Raw genomic sequence first — 16387 nt, 5'->3', positions numbered from 1 at the left:
TTGCTCCCAAGGTGTGTGTGTGATTCTTTGGACACGTCTACACTATGAAATTAGGTTGGTGTAATTACATTACTTAGGCTGGCAATGCAGGTCTATCAACCTAATCCCAGTGTAGATAGTGGCTCAGCTGTCAGAACTTTCTGGAGCTATGAAAGGGGAGAGGTCCAGCCTCTGTAGCAGGAATGCAGGGCGGGCGAGTTCACGGCAGGCATGGTGGGATACTGGTGGAGACCAATTATGGTGATATAATGACCAGCAGCATTTACACTGACAATTTGGCACAAAGCTCTAGGCCTGTTGTCGAGGTGGTTTTATTTTGTCACCAGACGTGGTATTGCAGTGTGTGCACCAGCCAAAAGCTGCTGACCGAGGGAGCGTTGTCTGTTTTTCACACACCTGAGCAATATAATGATGCTGAAATAACTTTGTAGTGCAGACCTGGCCAAAGATTCACACACACACACACACACACACAGAGCTTGCAAGGAAAACCTCACCTGCTCCTCTGCTTTGCAGAATCCAACACAAGCAAAGCTTTTCAGGCCCCAGTGGGGATGGCAGGGAGTCAGGTGTGGGCAGAGAGTGTCCCTAAACCACAAGCAGTTTGCACCATGGCTTAGCTGGCTAAAGCACCTGTCTTGTAAACAAGAGATCCTGGGTTCAACTCCAAGTGGTGCCTTGTTGAGTACCTCTTGGAGCCCCTGGTATTGGCAACTGTCAGAGAACTAAATGGGCCTTTGGTCCAGCCCAGTGTGGCTGTTTCAATTACACTCACAGGCACTGAGAACGGAATTACTGAAAATCTGAGAGTTAAGAGCTGATAGGTCAGTGGTCCAGCCTGCCACAGATGACCCCCCTCCCTCTGGGACAGGGGCAGGTCTGGGCTCTCACACTAAATGCTCATTGTGGCTGCCAGAACCTGTGGGCAGCTCATTTAGTTTGCACTGAGGGTTGAGTCCTGCTTCATGCACCATGTGTGAGAATGAAAATCCTAAACCGCCCTTTGAAATAACAGATGCAGCAGGACGTGTTATTGTCCCTGCCCCAAAGCGGACAGACCAATGGAGAAATGCCATCAAGTCCAGGGTAATACTCCACTGCCAGTTTATCTTTTTTGCTTGCTAAACTCCCTCCCAACCTTGAGTGCTCCCAGAGCCCGATATTGAGCTTGAGCTGAGATATCTACAGTGCAAATTTACCACCCCACGGCCCTAGCCTGGGAGCCTGCACTGGCACAGGAAAGCCATGAGGGTTTCATTGCAGTATGGACATAGCCCCAACCCACTCAGCTTTGGAACCCATGTCCCCTGCCTAGCAAGTGCTATTGAACTGAGGATGAGTCCCTCAATCAGGGTCTGCCAAGCACAGTTGTGCTGCCCTTGGTTCACACAACAAGGATAACAACCCTTTATTTCTCCTGCCCCTATAACATGGAGACTGGGAATCCAACACCAGCCAAAAGTGATCATTTCGGCAAGCAACCCAACCTATTTCCAACATACTGTAAAATCCACATGCAGACTCATACACGAAACCTTGCAAGAAAATCTTGCTGAGGGGGTCTGAAGCACCTGCTGCTGGAGGGAAGGAGGGAGCTGTGGGTTGGGATTGAGGAGCAGCGTGAGGAGGGGGGCCTGTGGGTTGGGATTGAGGGGCACTGGGAATAGGAGGGGGCTGTGGGTTGGGACAGAGGAGAAGGGTGAAGAGGAGCAGGCTCTGGTTGGGAGTGAGGAGCATGTGCATAGGAGGGACTGAGGGTTGGGACTGAGGGGCACTGGGAAAAGAGGGGACATGGGTTTAGGCTGAAGAGCATCTTCATTTGGGGATCCAGCAGGACAGGGGAAGGCAGCAGGTGATTCTAATTCCTTAGGGATATTCTGTGTGTTTGTGTGTCTGTGTGTGTGTGCAGGGAAGGAACATGCTCTATGCCCAGAGGCCTTTATTCCTCCAGGCTGCAAGGACAGAGGGGCTGTCAGGAAGTTGCCCCTTCAAACCCACACACAAAAAGGCCCGTCTGAGGAAAGGGAAAATCCTGAAGAGAAAAAGTAACATCAAAGAGGACTCCAGCAAGACACCTTAAGATCTTGGTGAGTAGTTTATCACCTGACCAGGGACTTGAACCCTGGACCCTCAGATTAAAAGTTTGATGCTTTGCCCACTGAGCTAGCCAGGCTCACAAAGAAAAAGAGCAAGTCGGTGCAGAGGAGAAACTAGTCAAGAAAACAAGTGTGGGAAACAATAGGGGAAACCTGCTGCTCTCTCTGCCCTGGTCAACACTACGAGTTTATATCGAATTTAGCAGCGTTAAATCACATTAACCCTGCACCCGTCCACACAACGAAACCCTTTATATCGATATAAAGGGCTCTTAATACCAATATCTGTACTCCTCCCCGACGAGGGGAATAGCGCTGAAATCGGTATTGCCATTTCGGATTAGGGTTAGTGTGGCCGTAATTCAATGGTATTGGCCTCCAGGCGCCATCCCACAGTGCACCATTGTGACCGTTCTGGACAGCAATCTGAACTCGGATGCACTGGCCAGGTTGACAGGAAAAGCCCCGCAAACTTTTGAATTTCATTTCCTGTTTGCCCAGCGTGGAGTGCCGATCAGCACAGGTGACCACGCAGTCCCAGAATCAAAAAAGAGATCCAGCATGGACCGTACGTGAGATGCTGAATCTGATCTCTGTATGGGGAGATGAATCCGTTCTATCAGAACTCCATTCCAAAAGACAAAATGCCAAAACATTTGAAAAAATCTCCAAGGCCATGATAGACAGAGGCCACAACAGGGACACAACGGGCCGGTATGGCTGGTAACCATCTTTGCTAACTTGCAGAAGGCAAGGGGATGCTGCTGTGTAGCGCTGCAGTACCGCGTCTGTCAGCACCATCCAGTAGAGATACGGTGACAGTGAAAAAAGGCTGAACGGGCTCCATGGCAATCCAGGGAAAAGGGCACGAAATGATTGTCTGCCATTGCTGTCACGGAGGGAGGATTGAGTGACGACAATTACCCAGAATCACCCGCGACACTGTTTTTGCCCCATCAGGCATTGGGATCTCAACCCAGAATTCCAATGGGCGGGGGAGACTGTGGGAATTATGTGATAGCTATGGGATAGCTACCCACAGTGCAACGCTCCGGAAATCAACGCTAGCGTCGTACATGGACGCACACCGCTGAATTAATGGGCTTAGTGTGGCCGCGTGCACTCGACTTTACAGAATCTGTTTCCAAAAAACAATTTCTGTAAAATCGGAATAATCCCGTAGTGTAGACACAACCTGTGATTAACAACTTTGGTGGCTAATTGGAAGGCTGATGGTTCAAACCCAAGTGAACATGGAGGTGTTTTTTTTTTAGTGATGAGAATCCCCTACATTTTAACAGGCAGAAAATCTCCTCAATAGTGCTCTAGCCTCATTGGGCAAGCATAAGGTGCACTTTCACCAGATGCATTGGTGGTATAGTTTCAACACACAATGGAGGAAGAAAGGGGCGGGACTATACAATGAGCTGTTGGAGTTATCCTGGTATTACAATGGTTGGTTTATTTTTTAAAAAAACTTCCTTTACTTCCCTCTGCCTTTTAGACTCAGAGCCTTTAATGTCAGAAGGGACCAGTGTGATCATCTAGTCCGACCTGCTGCACCTTGCAGGCCAAAAGACCCCACCCACCCACTCCTGTAATACACCTGGGAGGGGAGGCAGCTCTGTGCACTGCCCCTACCCCAGGCAGCACATGGAGGCCCTCTGCTCCCTTCCCCCAATGGGTGTGCAGAGATGTGCCAGCAGCACTGAGATGGTTCCCTGCCCACTCTGCCTCCGTCCCTCCGTGCCACTCCCAGAAGTGGTTGGCATGTCCCAGCATCCCCTGGGGCAAGGGGAGTGTCTCCATTCACTGCCCCTGCCCCAAGTACCAACTCCGCAGCCCCCATTGGCCAGGAACTGCACACAGAGACCCCCCCCCTGTCATGGCCCACCTATGAGCTGCTGCCACAGGGTTGTGTGTACCAGTCACTTTGGGAGCTGCAGTGTCCGGGGTAAGCGCCACCCCTCCTGCACCCCAACCCCCTCCCCCAGCGCAGAGCCCGCACCCTGCACCCAAATTTCCTCCCAGAGCTTTGCTTGTCTTCCTTTCACCCAGAACTGTCCTCCTTCTCCTGGGCTGCAAGTAGCCATCCCTGGGAAGCCAAGAGGCAGGCACAGGATTCTACCTCCCAGCAGCCAACCGCACCTCCCCAGGCTTTGCTGAACGAATGGTGACGCTCTACTAACCCCATTTAGCTGCACTGAGGTGCTTACCTTCTGCCCTGCCTTCCTCAGTTCGACTTTCCTCTTTTTCCCCATTCCTGCCTCACTCCCTCCTTTGACAAGTCACACAAAGGAATCCAGCAGCAAGAGCCGGCCGCCACAGGCCAACCTCCAAGGGCAGAGGAAGCCAAGCCACAAGGCTTCAAAAGGTGACTGGCCAAGGTCCTCTAGCTTTCCCCTGATGATGCCAAGGCTTTTCCCCAGCTCATATCATAGAATCTCAGGGTTGGAAGGGACCTCAGGAGGTCATCTAGTCCAACCCCCTGCTCAAAGCAGAACCAAAGAGGACGCTGCACCGGGATCATCCAAAGCACAGCCCGGCCTGGATAAACTGTCAGCCTGCCTGCAAATGTGGAGTCCCATCCACGCAGCCTTCCAAGCTCTGCCCAGCTCCATTCCATGTTCTGGGGCTGGAAGGGAAACTGAGGGCTTTGTCAAGCCTGACCTTAAAAACCTCTAAGGAAGGAGATTCCACCACCTCCCTAGGTAACCCATTCCAGTTCTTCACCACCCTGCTAGTGAAAAAGTTTTTCCCAATGTCCAACCTAAACCTCCCCCTCTGCAACTTGAGACCATTACTCCTTGTTCTGTCATCTTCTACCACTGAGAACAGTCTAGATCCATCCTCCTTGGAACCTCCTTTCAGGTAGCTGAAAGCAGCTATCAAATCCCCCCTCATTCTTCTCTTCTGCAGGCTAAACAATCCCAGTTCCCTCAGCCTCTCCTCATAAGTCATGTGTTCCAGCCCCCTAATCATTTTTGTTGCCCTCCGCTGGACTCTCTCCAATTTATCCACATCCTTCTTGTAGTGTGGGGCCCAAAACTGGACACAGTACTCCAAATGAGGCCTCACCAGTGCTGAGTAGAGGGGAATGATCACATTCCTCGATCTGCTGGCAATGCCCCTACTTATACAACCCCAAATGCCATTAGCCTTCTTGGCAACTAGGGCACACTGTTGACTCATATTCAGTTTTTCGTCCACCGTAACCCCTAGGTCCTTTTCTGCAGAACTGCTGCCCAGCCATTCGGTCCCTAGTCTGTAGCAGGGGTTTCACCACCCTCTATCCTGCAGGGGTTGAGTTTATCACAGGTGTTACCCAAAATTGGGCCAGCTAACAAGCGTAGGGAGGACTAATGATCCACCAGAGTTTGGCAGAAAATAGCATGTTTATTATACTGACAGCTATGCTCAAAAGAAGAAGCTGGGGGGGAGGGGGTGTGTCACACTCACACTTGCATACTCATGCTCCCAGGACAGGCACAGCACTGGAGATGTCAGGATTCTGCAAGGTAAGTGTCCCACAGCGCAGCTATGGACGGTGCAATGAAGGTAAGTCTCCCTGAGGCACAATGAAATACAACGCAGAGAACCACTGGCCAGGCCGTCCAGGCGAAGGGCATTCACTGGAGGTACAAGCTTGTGAGTGCTCTCCTGAGCACAGGGTCCCTTCCCCTTTTAAGGGCCTGCACCTCATGGCCTGCGACTAGAGATGACTTGGCTGCATCTGGTTGGTCACATTCCACCTTGGGCAGTGTCCATGCTCTGGGTGTGTGAGTGCTGCCTAATTAGAGTCCCAGACACCTTGTCTACCTGGAAGTTCTTCTGCTCTTCAACCAGAACATTCATCCGAGGAGCATTCCAGGGGGGAGCGGGAGGGGAAAAGCCACTTCACAGGCATTCAGAGAGGGAGAGGAGAAAGTATAACCGACCTTTTGAGCATAGAAATCACTGCTTCTCCTACAACAGCAGGGACAGACCAGGAAGAGCTGGGATGATTAAGCCCATATGTTTCTGCCTGGTTTCGAACCAGGGACCTTTTGCGTGTTAGGCAAACGTGATAACCACTACACTACAGAAATTCTGTTATGGTGTTGTGCCCCTCCCTTCATAAGAACATAAGAATGGCCATACTGGGTCAGACCAAAGGTCCATCCAACCTCACATCCTATCTGCCAACAGAGAACATGAAAAAATGGGTGTTGCCATACACACTATAACGAGAGTGATCAGTTAAGGTGAGCTATTACCAGCAGGAGAAAAAAACCTTTTGTAGTGATAATCGGGACGGCCCATTTCCAACAGTTGACAGGAAGGTATGAGTAACAGTAGGGGGACAAATAAAAATGGGGAAATAGTTTGACTTTGTGTAATGACCCATCCAGTCCCAGTCTTTATTCAAGCCTAATTTAATGGTGTCCACTTTGCAAATTAATTCCAATTCAGCAGTCTCTCGTGGGAGTCTGTTTTTGAAGGTTATTTGTTGTAATATTGTGACTTTTAGGTCTGTAATCGAGTGACCAGGGAGGTTTAAGTGTTCTCCAACTGGTTTTTGAATGTTATAATTCTTGATGTGTAATCTGTGTCCATTTATTCTTTTATGTTGAGATTGTCTGGTTTGGCCAATGTACATGGCAGAGAGGCATTGCTGGCACATGATGGCATATATCACATTGGTAGATGTGCAGGTGAACGAGCCTCTGATAGTGTGGCTGAAGTGATTAGGTCCTATGATGGTGTCCCCTGAATAGATATGTGGCCAGAGATGGCAATGGGCTTTGTTGCAAGGATAGGTTCTTGGGTTAGTGTTTTTGTTGTGTGGTTGACGGTAAGTATTTGCTTCAGGTTGGGGAGCTGTCTGTAAGCAAGGACTGGCCTGTCTCCCAAGATCTGTGAGAGTGAGGGATTGTCCTTCAGGATAGGCTGTAGATCCTTGATGATGCACTGGAGAGGTTTCAGTTGGAGGCTGAAGGTAACGGCTAGTGGGGTTCTGTTACTTCCTTTGTTGGGCCTGTCCTGTAGTAGGTGACTTCTGGGTACTCTTCTGGCTCTGGCAACCTGTTTCTTCACTTCAGCTGTACTTCAGGGTACTGTAGTTGTAAGAACGCTTGATAGAGATCTTGTAGGTGTTTGTCTCTCTGAGGGTTTGGAGCATATATGATTGTATCTTAGAGCTTGGCTGTAGACAATAGATTGTGTGATGTGGTCTGGGTGAAAGCTGGAGGCATGTAGGTAACTATAGTGGTCAGTATGTTTCTAGTATAGGGTGGTGTTTATGTGACCATCGCTTATTAGCACAGTAGTGTCCAGGAAGTGGATTTCTTGTGTGGACTGGTCCAGGCTGAGGTTGATGGTGGGATGGAAATTGTTGAAATCATGGTGGAATTCCTCAAGGGTTTTCTTTTCCATGGGTCCAGATGATGAAGATGTCATCAGTGTAGCGCAAGTAGAGTAGGGGCATTAGGAGATGAGAGCTGAGGAAGCGTTGTTCTAAGTCAGCCATAGAAATGTTGGCATAGTGTGGGACCATGCGGGTACCCATAGCAGTGCTGCTGACTTGAAGGTATACATTGTCCCCCAAATCTGAAATAATAATGGGTGAGGACAAAGTCACAAAGTTCAGCCACCAGGTTAGCCGTGACATTATCGGGGATACTGTTCCTCATGGCTTACAGTCCATCTTTGTGTGGAACGTTGGTGTAGAGGGCTTCTACCTCCATAGTGGCCAGGATGGTGTTTTCTGGAAGATCACCAATGGATTGTAGTTTCCTCAGGAAGTCAGTGGTCTCTCGAAGATAGCTAGGAGTGCTGGTAGCGTAGGGCCTGAGGCGGGAGTCTACACAGCCAGACAATCCTGCTGTCAGGGTGCCAATGCCTGAGATGATGGCGCAACCAGGATTTCCAGTTTTATGGATCTTGGATAGCAGATAGAATACCCCGGCTGCTTTTTTGGCCTGCTGCTTCTCTGTCCGGGATGTTTTTGTCAGCCCTGGCACACAAAAAGAGCATCACTACGAGCGCCCACAAAGGCAAGATGAATTTTTGTCTGCCTTGCTCAGCTTGACTTGCTTCCTCACCCCATTCCTGCCTTAGATCCTGGGTCACCTGGTGGCTGATGATACTCCATTGTCTCAAGTGGTGCCAGAGACTGACACAGTGCCCCGGGCAGCCTTTGCTCTGCACATGCTGGCCGTGCACATTTGCAAATACTTTAAAGCTCCTGTCAGTAAGTTCTGGGGACAGTTGCTCACCTTCAGCGGAAACTCCCTAAAATTGGCCTGTCTCACCCAGTGGTACATTGACCTCTGTTCAGACTGAGCCAAAGGCCTGGGAGGGGGAGGGGGCTTGCTGTTGTGGCCACCGCTGCTGTGAGAGTGTCCACTGTTGCAGATGAAGCCATCCTGCAAGCACCTTCCACTTAGCCACCCACTGAAAATCCTGTAGGCTGTAAGGTGGGAATAGAAGAACACGAGGGAGGGGCCTTCCTAATCTCCTCCCCCTTCCGCCACTATCGGCCATTTCATACCCGGTGCTGCACCCAGTGGGGTAAAAAAAATACGGCCGTATCGGAAGAGTCAGTTTCTTTCTTTATGGTTCCAACACCATTCCCCTCGGGCCTGACCTGCCCTCCAGCTCAGCCACCCACTGAAAATTGAAAAACAAAACAGTAGAGCCATAAAAGGCTTCGAAGCCCACCAGGCCCAACCACCATTTCTAATAGAGCAGAAAAGCCGCACTTCTCCTGACTAGGTGGGGACGTCCTATTGCCCCACAAGGAGTGGAAGGCCATCGTGTTCGGTCTCTGCAGCACTCGTGGAACAGGGGGAAACACCTGGCTGAGGAAATTCCCCACAGATGGGTCTTGAGCATGACAACCTTGTAGGTAACAACAAGGTCCACTTACGCCACCGGCTGAGCCATTCCTCACAGGCCAGCAACCATTTCTCCCAGTTCGCATTCCTCACCTCGTCCCCAACCGAACGCTAGAAGGCCCAGCCATCAACCTGCCCACTCTTGCAGCCCTTCTCTTCCGCCTTGACTGATGGGGGGAGTATTGAGCCTCCCTCCCTTAGGCCCTTCAGCATCCCTGGGGAACACCAACGCCACCCAAGTGACTTTGGGCCAGTAGGTCAACCAAAAGGGCTGCCTCCTAGGCCAGGCTGCAGCCCAGCTTCAGGACTCAGAGGAAATGCAGCTCGCATCCCTCCCTACAGGACTCCAGGCACGGCCAGGCTTCTGGATCAAACGTCCCCTCTTGTGCTCAAGTCACAACAAGCTAGCGGGCAAAAGACAGGCTTTCATGGCATTGGAGAGAGCAAGATAGAGTCCCAGGCAGTACATGGCCCTTCCTAGTGAAAAGCCAAGTCCTGCGGGGGAAAAAAGGTGATGTCAGATAACATCCTGGAGAGATGCCTTCTTTTGTTTTGAGGGGAACAGCTCCTTTTTCACCTGACCAGGGACTTGAACCCTGGACCCTCAGATTAAAAGTCTGACACTCTACCAACCGAGCTAGCCAGGCTCACACATAAATGAAACAAATTTCATGCAGAAGAGAAACTAGTCATGTAAATGAAGGCCAGAAACAATACAGAAAACCTGCTACTGTCGCTCTCTTAGCAGTCCTAGCCCCAGCCTGCTCCTCCATCCGGTGCCCTGAGGCATTATTCTTTTTTTCATTAACTATCAAATATAGGAGAAAACACAGTTATACAAAGCAAAACAAAATCACAAACAGAAATGTCATTGGAAATACAAAAATAAAAAAGGAAAATGCAATCCCCATCACTTTATTGTTTCTGGGCCATTCCTGTATTGAGAGCACCCGCTAAGGTCCCTGTGTGCTTACAAGAAACCTGGAGGAACTCATACCACAGCCTGAACATGAAACTCAACTGCTCCCAGGTGCTGCAGTAAAACCCTTTCCCTGCTGTGACGTTGCACTCCATAGGATTTTATGAAAATATGCTAATGAGTGTGAATATAATGTAACTGGACTATGCTTCATGCAAAAGGTCTCTTGTAAGGTATCATTACAAAGTTTATAATCTACTGTGTGTGTTCATCCTATTTGTATGAACCGATCATTCCTGTATCTGAAACTAGAAATATGAACTATAACTCTGAGGTCCTGTTGTAATGATGCAAAGTGTCGGGCATTAATAGTGGTTTGGACTCTTGATGGCTCCTATTAACCAGGACAATTGACTGGAGATGGCTCCGTCCTGCACCATCCGTGAGTCAGGCCAGGAAGAATGAAGGCTTGGGGGGGGGGGGGTCTCACAGGGCATGTGACCATGTCACCTGGTACAGGAATCCATCTTAAACCTGGGGCTTTTCCCCAGGAGAGAGACAAAATATTCCTGCCTTGTACCAAAGCTGTATAAGGGGGTGGAACAGAAGAAAGGTGGCTGCAGTCATGAGACATCCCCCAGCTATCACTTGAGCTGGAACACGGACTATACCAGGTGAAAAGATTGGGCCCAGACTCCTGCCACCACTGCCAGCAGCACCAGGGGACTAAGGCAGTTTCCTGCCCGCCCTCGCTCCATGTGGCACACCACTCCCGGAAACGGCTGGCACGTCCCTGCAGCCCCTGGCGTGGGGTGGGGTCTCTACGCGCTGCTCCCTCCCCGAGTGCCAACTCTGTCAACTGTGGCAATGGGAGTTGCGGGGTTGGAGTCTGCGGGCAGCGGTGCACAGAGACACCCGCGGCCCTCCCGCTTAGGGGCTGCTGCCAGAGGGGGGTGCGGGTTGCTTTGGGGAGATGCCTGAGGTAAATGCTGCACCCCCACCCTCTCCTGCACCCCCAGCCCCCTGCCCCAACCCAGACCCCAAACCTGCACCCAAACATTCTCCAGGACCCTGCCCATTGCACACCCTCCTGCACCCCAACCCCCTGAGTGAGCCCAGACCCTGCACCCAAACTCTCTCCCAGAGCCCAGCCCCTCTCCCTCCCTCACCCAAACTCCCCCCCCAGAGCCTTAGGCAAGTGTGTGTGGGGTGTGGGGCAGGACTTAGTCCCATTCTGGGCACCACCAAAAATTATACAAACCTGCCTCCCGTGTCCAGTCCAACCTTCTGCTGATGCACCTCAGCCCCCACCCGTGCAGGGTTTGAAGCTTCCATTGCTTAAATTCCAGGACACTGAGGGATTTCAGCTCCCCTTTGCCCACAGGGAGCTTTCACCCCACTCCCAGCCAGGTTCTTGTCCATGGGATCACTGTAGGGGGCCTGGGTCCCACTGTGTCTTTTCTCTCTCTACGACAGGCCAGGGTGCAATAACTGGGGCATCTGAGCACCCAGGACCTTCTGTGGGGCTGCCATTCCCCTGCCCCTTCTGTGGTCTCGGCTGTCATTGACTCCAGCCTTTTTTCTATCCATCGTCAGCACCATCCCAAGCCAGCTGCACTCGCCTCAAAAAGACAAAGAGTCCTGTGGCACCTTACAGACTAACAGACATATTGGAGCATAAGCTTTCGCGGGTGAATCCCCACTTCATCAGATGAATGTCATGGAAATGTCCAGGGTCGGGTATAAATATGCAGGCAAGAATCAGTCTAGAGATAACAACGTTAGTTCAAAGAAAGAACAGGAGTATTTGTGGCACCTTTAGAGACTTACAAATTTATTTGAGCATTAGTTCAATCAGGGAGGATGAGGGGTGAGGTGTGAGGATGAGGTATGAACACCAAGGGAGGAGAAATTGCTTTTGTAGTTGGCTAGCCAGTCACAGAATTCCCACTGCATTCATCTGACGAAGTGGGGATTCACCCAGTGATGAGCTGCCAAAATGTTAACAACCGGTTCCCTCCTCCTGCCAAAATGTTAACAACCGGTTCCCTCCCTCCCCCCCCCGGGGGGGGTCGTGCCCCATCCAACCCCTCATGTTCCTTGACAGCCCCCCCTGACCTATGCCCTATCCACCCCCCTTGCCTGTCCGCCCCCTGCCACCCCATCCAACCCCTTCTCTTATTCCTGATGGCACCCAGGGACCCCTACCCCATCCAATCACCCCTTCTCTCTGTCCCCTGACTGTCCCTGGAATCCCTACCTCTAACTGCCCCCCTCCGCCCCATCCAACCCCTGCTCCTTCCTGACTGCCCCTGGGGACCCTTGCCACCATTCAATCCCCCTGTTCCCTGCCCTTTGACCGCTCTGACACTAATCACCCCCCCCCAACTCCCCTGCCCTCTTCCCACACCGGCTCCCTGCTACCTTACCGTGCTGCCTGGAGCTGGGGGCCCAGCTGGCCTGGGGCTGGGATCGGAGCCACCCAGCGGATGTCGGGGCTGGACTCCGGGCCAGCAACTGCGCCGCCCGGGGACCGGACACCGGGGAGCAGACCCCTGGCCAGCAACCCCGCCGCCCGGGGACCTGACCCCGGGGAGCGGACCCCGGGCCAGCAACCCCGCCGCCCAGGGAGCGGACCCCGGGCCAGCAACCCCGCCGCCAGGGGAGCGGACCCCGGGCCAGCAACCCCGCCGCCGGGGGAGCGGACCCCGGGCCAGCAACCCCGCCGCCCGGGGAGCGGACCCCGGGCCAGCAACCCCGCCGCCGGGGGAGCGGACCCCGGGCCAGCAACCCCGCCGCCCGGGGAGCGGACCCCGGGCCAGCAACCCCGCCACCGGGGGAGCGGACCCCGGGCCAGCAACCCCGCCGCCGGGCCCGGCCCGGCCCGGCCGCCGGGGACCGACCGGACCCTGGGCCAGAAACTGCGCCGCCTGGCCCGGCCACTGGGGACCGACCGGACCCCGGGCCAGCAACCCCACCGCCGGGCCCGGACGCCGGGGACCGGACCCCGGGCCAGCAACCCCGCCGCCCGGGGACCGGACCCCGGGGAGCGGACCCTGGGCCAGCAACCCCGCCGCCGAGGGAGCGGACCCCGGGCCAGCAACCCCGCCGCCCGGGGAGCGGACCCCGGGCCAGCAACCCCGCCACCCGGGGAGCGGACCCCGGGCCAGCAACCCCGCCGCCGGGCCCGGCCCGGCCCGGCCGCCGGGGACCGACCGGATCCTGGGCCAGAAACTGCACCGCCTGGCCCGGCCACTGGGGACCGACCGGACCCCGGGCCAGCAACCCCACCGCCGGGCCCGGACGCTGGGGACCGGACCCCGGGCCAGCAACCCCGCCGCCCGGCCCGGCCCCCGGGGGCCGAACAGGAGCCACACCGCGCTGCCCTGCCCAGCGAGGTCGCAGCTGGATCTGGGGGGCCAGGAGCCACGCTGCGCCGCCCGGCCCCAGGGACCAAGGTCCGGCCCCGACCTCGCTGGGCAGCGCGGCGCCTGGAGCCCTCCACCCGCTGGCGCCCCCACCCCCGCTGAAACTTACCTGCTGGAAGCCTCTGCTTTCTTCTCAGCCCTCCCAGGCTTCCCGCGCAAACAGCTGATTGGCGGGAAGCTGGGGAGGGGAGGAGAAGCCGGAGGCGCTTCAGAAGAGGAGGCGGAGTGAGGTGAGCTGGGGCGGGGGAAGGGTAGGGAGCTACTAGAGCTTTAGTTAAATTTAAAAGCCCTTTTGGAACTAGTTGTTCCTCCAGGAACAACCGGTTCTAAAGGGGGCTTCTAAATTTAACAACCGGTTCGTGCGATCCAGTGCGAACCGGCTGCAGCTCACCCCTGGATTCACCCAAGAAAGCTTATGCCCCTGTACGTCTGTTAGTCTGTAAGGTGCCACGGGACTTTGTCGCTTTTTACAGATCCAGACTAACATAGCTACCCCTGTGATACTCAAAAAGACAGTGTCCCCTGTTGGGTGTACATCACTGATTTCTCTCCTCCCTGAGCACTGACTGCCCCTCTGTTTCCTTGCCTCTCAGTCTGAGCAGATGGGACCTTTCCCTCCAGTGCTGGAGGATTTGCCCTTCTCATCTACCCTTGTCCCAAGCAGCACAGCAGGTGGGAATCTTAAATGTACTGAGGTGACTTAGGCGCAGAACCCCCCTAACCTTGCATGCACTTGGCACTTGGTCCTCACTCAGCAGGATTAAAACTCCTGCAGGGCCACATTCCAGCTGGGCATGAGCAAAGCAGCAGAGCGAAAAAAAGAGATAGAACCCAGGACTTCATACATGAAAATGAACAAGCAGCACATGACCTCTGAACAGCTGCCATTCGAATGTATCTGAAAGTTACAAGGAACAACAATCTGTGTTAAAGGAAGGCTGCCATTTATTAGAGCCCCAGTTGATGCCGTGTGCACAAAGAGAGGATTGAATGTGTAACAGGGAGTTTGGTAAATCTTGGTTATTTTATTTTTGCAACAGGCTCCTGTTCACCTCCAGTAGAGTTTTCAGTCCCAATGGCAACTTACTTACCAAATGTAATACAGACTAGTCCATGCCTCCCACGTGGATGTGGTTCTTGTTCTTCTGCACATTGTAGCCCATGGAGGCCAAGGACCTGCAAATGTGTCTTCATGTGCCTTTCTTTAGTTGATGAAAACAAACCTAGACACTTAGAGGATTGGAACTGATTTCAGCTGGGGGACATGTTTGGGAGGTTTTTATGCATTTGCACAGGAAAACATTGAGTGTGTCCATTCATTTCAGGGATCCCTATTTAGTGGAGCTCCTGAAAATAGAATTATTTTTACTGAAGTAACAAGTGTGGAAGGGAGCACTTGGATTTGAACCAAGGACCACTTGATCTGCAGTCAAACACTCTACCACTGAGCTATACCCCCAGGACATTTGTGTTGGCAAGTCAGTGATCTTAAGGATTTTGAAGGACAGGCTCTGCCTCAGAGAGCTCCTTTTCTATTCCCAGACCACAAGGGTTTTAAAAATGGGGTTTGATTAAACTTTATATACACATGTAGACACCACAGCTTGCACACCCACCAGCATAGCTTCCCCCAGTGACATAGCTACCACCTCTCGGGGAGATGGGTTAACTGCACAGACGGGACAGCTCTCTCCCCTCCGCTTAGAGCAGCTTCATTATTTATGAATAGGTGGGAAATAACCTCCTGAATGGACAGGAACCAATGTAGCCTGCAGGGCCCCCAGGAGAATACAGGATTCTATAGTATTGCAACTTTTTTTTATGGAAGGGGCCCCTGAAATTGTTTTGCCCCAGGACCCCTGAATCCTGTGGGCGGCCCCTGCCCAGACCGCGGTGCTGTCCCCCCACTCCACCCCCTTCCCTCGTTCTCCTCCCTCCGAGGCCCCACCTGTGCTCCGCCCTCACTCCCATTTGGCCACTTCCCACCCCTGCTCTTTGGCTGAGGCCTACTGGTCGCTCGCTCCTCTCCTCCGCCAGGGCCTCCTCGCGCCTCTCCACCCCCTACCCCAAGGTCTGCCTGCTGCCCACCCCTCTGCCCCCTCCCCTGAGACCTGCCCTGCCCATCACCCACCCCTCTCTGCCCCCTCCCCTGAGACCCACCCTGCCCATCGCCCACCCCTCTCTGCCCCTCCCCTGAAACCCACCCTGCCCATCGCCCACCCCTCTCTGCCCCTCCCCTGAGACCCACCCTGCCCATCGCCCACCCCTCTCTGCCCCCTCCCCTGAGACCCACCCTGCCCATCGCCCACCCCTCTCTGCCCCTCCCCTGAGACCCACCCTGCCCATCACCCACACCTCTCTGCCCCTCCCCTGAGACCCACCCTGTCCACCTCTTTCTTTGGCCATCTGTTGTTATTCCTTGAAACATCAAGGATGGAATAAAAAGCGAGTTTACTCCAGGGTGAGGAAAGAAAGGAGCCACCAACCCTCTGGCAAAGCTCAGTGCCCCAGAGAAAACCTGCCCCCTGCTATCGCAATCACTGATGTGCTGGGGATATGACGGGAAAGGGACTGTCTGAATGATCAGGGCAGGAAATGGACAACAAGCTACAGCAACGCCATTAGCCACAAACACACTCTCCTCATGCTCCAGCCAGAAGGGAAAGGAGCAGGAATTCTTGCAGTTCAGCCATGGACACACTTACACAAGGGCACAGCAGTGTGTGTGTTGTGGAAGCTGGTTTGAGGAAACAACTGGAATTGATCACTCAGTGAGAACAGAACTAGAGTGCAGTGAAAGCCACATCACAAGCAAGTAGTTGTGGCCGAGTGGTTAAGGCGATGGACTAGAAATCCATTGGAGTCTCCCTGTACAGGTTCAAATCCTGCCAACTATACAGGAAGTTGTGGTTCTTTAGTTTCAATGGAGCTGGGTCTTGTCTCACTCTCCAGTTATGTCTACATGAAAGAATAACATGGCTTAAATTAAAGTGTTTTAATTGAACAGCTGTTGCATGTCCACCCTATGCTGGTGTCACCAGAGCACATCCATGTTAGCATCTCTTG

The 16387-nt window shown here is 53.3% G+C and overlaps 3 non-coding genes across 3 annotated transcripts; all 3 read right to left on the bottom strand.

The window, feature by feature from the left end:
- Nucleotides 1-6111: 6111 nt before the first annotated feature.
- Nucleotides 6112-6184, bottom strand: TRNAV-AAC. The gene has a single exon. It is a non-coding gene; the product is annotated as a tRNA-Val (tRNA).
- Nucleotides 6185-9548: 3364 nt separating this feature from the next.
- TRNAK-UUU lies at nucleotides 9549-9621 on the bottom strand. Its single transcript has one exon. It is a non-coding gene; the product is annotated as a tRNA-Lys (tRNA).
- A 5087-nt stretch (nucleotides 9622-14708) lies between these two features.
- On the bottom strand, nucleotides 14709-14780 carry TRNAC-GCA. Its single transcript has one exon. It is a non-coding gene; the product is annotated as a tRNA-Cys (tRNA).
- Between the last annotated feature and the right edge of the window lie 1607 nt (nucleotides 14781-16387).

This window comes from Mauremys mutica, unplaced genomic scaffold (assembly GCF_020497125.1).
Source record: "Mauremys mutica isolate MM-2020 ecotype Southern unplaced genomic scaffold, ASM2049712v1 Super-Scaffold_100290, whole genome shotgun sequence".
NCBI classification, from domain to species: Eukaryota; Metazoa; Chordata; order Testudines; family Geoemydidae; genus Mauremys; species Mauremys mutica.
The sequence above is the reverse complement of the archived record's forward strand: the minus strand, read 5'-3'. Positions and strand labels throughout refer to the sequence as shown.